Source organism: Giraffa tippelskirchi, chromosome 1 (genome assembly GCF_054371585.1).
Source record: "Giraffa tippelskirchi isolate mGirTip1 chromosome 1, T2T-mGirTip1v1.2.pri, whole genome shotgun sequence".
NCBI lineage: Eukaryota > Metazoa > Chordata > Mammalia > Artiodactyla > Giraffidae > Giraffa > Giraffa tippelskirchi.
In genome coordinates, this window is record NC_137275.1 from 196,337,594 (window position 1) to 196,343,593 (window position 6,000).

General features: G+C 43.2%; 1 long non-coding RNA gene across 1 annotated transcript; it reads right to left on the reverse strand.

The window, feature by feature from the left end:
- Positions 1 to 1,586: 1,586 nt before the first annotated feature.
- LOC145523022 (uncharacterized) lies at positions 1,587 to 5,453 on the reverse strand. Its single transcript, XR_014066418.1, has 4 exons — positions 4,053 to 5,453; positions 3,097 to 3,511; positions 2,567 to 2,647; positions 1,587 to 1,864 (listed from the first exon to the last, which is right to left on the reverse strand). It is a non-coding gene; the product is annotated as an uncharacterized LOC145523022 (long non-coding RNA).
- Between the last annotated feature and the right edge of the window lie 547 nt (positions 5,454 to 6,000).

Sequence of the window (6,000 nt, forward strand, 5' to 3'; positions counted from 1 at the left end):
TTGTAAAGAGCTGGACAAGACTGAGCAACTGAACAACAACCGTAGAGAGGTCTCAAAGCACAGTTCCTTGTGCCCCAGTGTCTCAAGGAACTCTTAGGAAAATAGTTCTTTGAATATTTTCTTTATGAAGAGATTTGAGGAATAGTCTGAGGTCAGACACTGCACTAGTCAGGACTGACTTTCTTCTCCAATTCTGAGTCTTCTTGGTTGCCTGAAAATTACTTCCTTAGGATGGGGGCTCTTAACAGAAGCATCCATGAACTTGAAGGGGAAAACACTATCTCTATTTTTAACATCTAGCTGAAATTCAGCATTTCCTTCAATTATAAATGCAAGCAACTGACCACAAGTTGTAAGGGCATTACTTGTGACTTTGTCACCAAAGGAGACCTCAGAATGCTACACATCATCTACAATTCCTGCAGATACCACGTTCACCAAGACTTGGGAATCACAGTAGTTACTAAACTCACCACTGGATCTTACTAAGAGTCTATAAAGAAGCATATATTTTAACATGTTAATGACTTTTTGAAATATTTTGATAAATACATTTTGATATCATTAATTGATTTTATAATCTCATGTATTTTGCTTAATTCTGAAAAGATTATTCTGAGAATTTATCCATAGGCTTCACCAAACTGCTAAAGAGATCCATGACTCAGAAAAGGTCAAGAACCCCAGCCTTAGGATGACTTGTTCCTCTAAATACAAAGCAGAATTGGTATTTTTGTTTTCAAGTTAATTTTTCTATATAGCCGTATCAACATGCTCAGTGCTATTGATTATTATCTGATTATTCTCCCTCCCCATCCCTACACTTTTGTTGTTAGTCACTAAGCCATGTCCCACTGGACTGTAGCCCACCAGGCTCCTCTGCCATGGAGTTTTCCAGGTATACTGGAGTGGATTGCCATTTCCTTCTCCAGGGGATCTTCCTGACCCTGCTTGGCAGGCGGATTCTTTACTGCTGAGCCCCCTGGAAAGCCTGTTCCCTACAGCTTACCCTCTTACTATCCTAAAGGTAAACAGCAGACAGGGCCCCCTCACTTGCCACATTACCAGGGCCCCAGTGGTCAAGGGCTGATTGTAATAGAGGCAGATTGGTCTGGAAGACCTGAGCCCCAAATGAGTGCTTCCTCTTTCCCAACTAAGTATTAGTTAATAATATTCAAAACACCCAAATATTCACAATTAGGTTTTCTTCAAATTGCTTTGAAAAATTCATTTCTTTACTTCTCAGTAGTGTGGCATCTCTCCCCTCCCTCCAATTTCCCTCTTATAACTAAGAAATGGGGTTGGGCAGGGAAACGGGAAAAGTCACGTGTGAATATCGCTGATGATCTAATTATTTACTGCCCCAGTATTTCGAGTTTCCTTCTTATATATTTTCCCTCTCGCATGCTTTTCTATCACAGATTTTCCAGCCTGTTTCTGAAACTACCCTGGTCTCACTCTCTCTCGCTGCGTGTTACAGAGAATTTCAACCTCTCAAATAAGAAAAAAATCACCACATCGACATGTCCAAATGCTTATCACTGTCGCGGGCAGCACTTTTGTGTAACAATTCAAGCTACGTCCTCCTCCGTTCAGACCTCGAATCATTTATAAAGGCAGGTCCCTCCCGACGACGCAGGGAGAGAATAGCCGCCTGCGTGGGTGGTCTGGGGCTCCGGAGCCCAAACTCTGAGGGAACAGATGACATCATGGATTCACATGGCAAGTTTATGAAGCTGCAGTTAGCTCTCCGGAGCAGTCATCCCAAGCTGTCTGCATTCTCTCTGCTGGAGCACTCAATGCTCCCGAATCGCAGGACCGGGATACTTCGAGATGATATTTTTAAACCTGACATTCAAAAAGACTGGAAGATTTACAAGCATTAGCTGGACACTTCCGAACTGAAACTATACATTCCGAACAGGAAGCGGGGAGCGCGGGGAGGAGGATTTTGCAAACTGGCACACCAGTCTCTTTGCCTGCCTGAATTGCTAATTCTGTTTCTCCCCCCTCCCCCGAAGGACTGTTATTGGTCTTTTCCCAGACTTCTGCTAGGCATTCTGGGCTGGCACAGAGGGGAGCAAGACACTGATTTCTGCATGTACCCCGCAGGAATTTCAGTCTGGGATGAGGCTTATAAAATACAAGTTAAATCAGACATACGTGGAGTTGTCACCAGGTTACTGGAGAACACCTGCCCCTCTCTAGAATGTTCCTGAATGCCAGCCCAGAGACCCATTGAACTTTCTGCTCGCCTTGGGCTCTGGTCAAGGAATCTGAGTTTGGTTGCTTCAGGCACCATTGTTTTCCTTTCTCCAGGCTGCTCATCAGCCAGGACATACAGGTTGCATTTCTCCTCTCTGAATAGCTGTTCTGTTATAAGCAATTATTCTACCTTCCCTAGCTATGTATTATCTTTTTAATAACCAATATGTTAGTTATGTTTGAGTATTTCCTCCAACAATAGGTATGACTCTCATCACTCAATTAAATAATTACAGTTTCAAGCTCTAATCAATCATTTCAGAATATCCCAGCATTTAAGAGCTCAGTGGCTCCAGCTTACCTGAGTTTAAATCTTGCAGCTAACTCTCAATCCTTTTGTGAACTCAGGCAAGTTAACTTCCTTGCATCCCAGTTTCCTCATCTGAAATACGACATCATAATTAGTAGTATCTAACTCATAATATTGTTTGGAGAGCAGATCAGTTAATATATAATACATAAAATGCTAAGAATAGTTAACATATATTATATGTTGAGTGAATGTTAGCTATTTTAGTACTATTGTTATTATTGTCATTTTCTGGTTTGTGATTGACATTTTCTGATGTCTTGCCCTGTCTGTTTCTGTTGAAATCCTCTTTCCCTTCCTCAAAGCACCTTGTCTTGATAAAGAACACTAGGCATTTGAGTGTAAAAGTTTCAAAGTCTCACAAGATTTTATCCCCAACTGAAACTGGTCTCTGTCCCAGCATTCAAAGTAGGAGGGAAGCTTGGGGATGTCTGAAGGAGATTTACTGCTGTCTGAAAAGGAAGCGGGAAAAGTGGCATCAGCAAAAGGAAAACTTGAGTGTCTTTTTCTGATCCACTCACAGCATCTGAAGCAGCAAAGGGGAGTTGTTGTCCCAGGAGGCCGTGCAAGGACACAGTGCAAACGGTTGATCCCCAGCTGGGCCCGAGCCTCTCTTCTTTTTGCAATAATAGCACTCTGCCATCCAACAAAACACGTCTGGTTCCCTCAGGAAAGTTGCCAGGAAAAATTGATCGCAAAAAAAGCGTTGTTTTTCTAAACTTTGGTACCTGGAATATTTCTCTCTAACAGTGTTTGAAATGACTTTTTCATGGGGGAACTTGGATGAGAATCAGATGGGGGGCAGATAGACTAAGGGTGAAGAGCCTGTTCAGCTTGTGGAGACTGACAGCCTCAGTTTTCAATCCCAGCCATTGGTCTACTGGTTGTGTCACCTCGGGCAAGTCATTCATCTTCTCTCAGCCATGAATGTACCATCTGAAAAACAAACAAACAAAAAAAACAAAGAATAGTATTCACCTCCTTGGGCTATTTTGAGAGATTAAATGAGATAATGTATCAGTAGAAAGGTGTAAATATTTAGTGTTTAACAGTGTCAAGTATGAGGGGTGGGTATCTTCACTAACAGTATCTTCCCTTCCTTGGCTGCTTTGAAAGAAGTGGGCCATCACCTCTCTCCTTTCTCTTGAGAAGCAGTGAACCAGTTTTTCTGTGGCTAATGACTCGAGATTTGTTTTCAACAAGTTATAAGTTCTATTGTGAATGGTGAACCCAGCCTTGAGATTAAGGATCAGGCTGGTGCCAGGATGGAAGCCTTAGGAGATAGAGGAGGAAAGAGGATAGTGGGAAGAAGGATGATGGGGTTCTGATGCCTAGGATGGCATCTCAGGGAGTTGTCCACAAGGATTTTGGAACTGCCGGGTGAGGGCATCAAGAGAAAGATCACAGGGAGAGCCATGATGGGTGTTCTCATCACCAGACCCTAACCTCCACACATCCCTTCCTCCAGGATACTCACCAGATGATGATTCCATTTTCAGGGCTGGCAACCCTAAGCTACTGGCCTGAGCTAACTCACCAATGGACAAAGATGCCCAGTCAAGCCTTCAGATTTTGCTCTGCTGCCGTCCTACCCAGCACGGGTGTCTAAATGGAAACACATACGCTGGGTGAGGCCAGAGTCGAACTGGACCAAGGTAAGAGTGACCACCTAGCAGGGACAGTGGTCTGTGAACCCCATGTTACACACAGAAAGTGTTTGATACACCGCTGGTCGCTCAGGGCAGCGGTCATAGTGGTATCCCCAGCTGCTGAGAAAGCTTTAAATGCAATTACAAATGTAACTTATTTAAAAAAATTGAAGTGGCTACTGGGAAACAGCTCTTCTGAGATAAACTCTCTCTTGGATGTTCATTTAATTTCTCTGCGACTATCATCCTTGGGGATTTTCATCTGTGTGTTTTGCTTTAAATTATTATTTTTTCTTTTTTCAATTGAAGTACAGTTGATTTACAATGTTGTATTACTCACTGCTGTACAGCAAAGGGATTCAGTTATATATTTGGTTTTTATATTTTTTTTCCATTATGGTTCCTCATAGGATATTGAATACAGTTCTTTGTGCCATACAGTAGGACCTTGTTGTTTATCCATTCTATATTAAAAGTTTGTTGTTTTTCAGTCTCTGAGTCACGCCCAACTCTTTGCAACTCCATGGACTGCAGCACGCCAGGCTTCCCTGTCCTTCACCATCTCCCGGAGTTTGCCCAAATTCATGTCTGTTGAGTCGGTGATGCCACCCAACTAGCTCATCCTCTGTTACCCCCTTCTCCTCTTGCCTTCGATCTTTCCCAGCATCGGGGTCTTTTCCAAGCAGTTGGCTCTTTGCATCAGGTGGCCAAAGTATTGGAAGTTAGCTTCAGCATCAGTCCTTCCAATAAGTATTCAGAGTTCATTTCCTTTAGGATTGACTGGTTTGAGCTCCGTGCTATCCAAGAGACTTTTAAGAGTCTCCTCCAGCACCATCTGCTAAAACAGAATCATGGACATAGAGAACAGACTGGTTGTTGCCAAAGGGGAAGAGGCTAGGGAGGGGTGGAGTAGGAGATTGGTGATTTTCATCTTGAATATAGGTATGTTGTTGCAGTTACTTGCCTGAATATTTGTAGACTGAATTCAGATCGAGCATTTCACTACTTTGTCCTTTTTGAAAAGTCTACATAGAGTTTTCTTTATTTTATTTCTTTATTTTCCCCCAGACCGATTCTTGCTGGGAATGAGACTTCTTCTGAAGAATGGTCCTCCTTTGTCTGAGAAGGATGCTTTCTTCAGGACATAGTGTCCAGAGAGGATGGCAAGATGTGACAGCCAAATCACATATGTGTTCCATCTTGTTTTTTAGTCAGTTTTCTTTGCATTCTATGCCAACACCTAACTTCTAGAATTAGGTGAGGGAATAATCATGCAAAATAGTGGACTAGTTATCTGTTGCTGTGTAACCAATTATGCCAAACTCAGCAGCTTCAACAAGAAATGTGTATAATGTCACAGTTCCTGCGGGCAGTATCACTGGATGGTTCTGGCTCAGGGTCTCTCATGAGGCTAAAGTTTACTCAGCTAGGAGCTGCGCTGATTTCAAGCCCACTCGCGGGGTTTTGGCAGGCTCCATTCCTCACAGGCTGTTGGCCGGAGATGTCACTTCCTTAGTACCTGGGTCTCCTCATAGGTTGCCTGAGTATCTTCATGATGTGGTATTTGGCTTTCCTTAAAGTCAGTGTTCCAAGGAAGAGAGCACAAGATGGAAGCCACGCTCTTCTGTAACCAATCCTCAGAAGTGGCCTCCTGTTCCTTTCGTTGTGTTCTGTTGACTGCACACACCAGCCCTGATGTGGAAGGGTCTCCACAGGGTGTGAATACCAAGACTCAGGAAGGCTGGAGGCTCCTCCCATTTTGGAGGCTGGCTACCA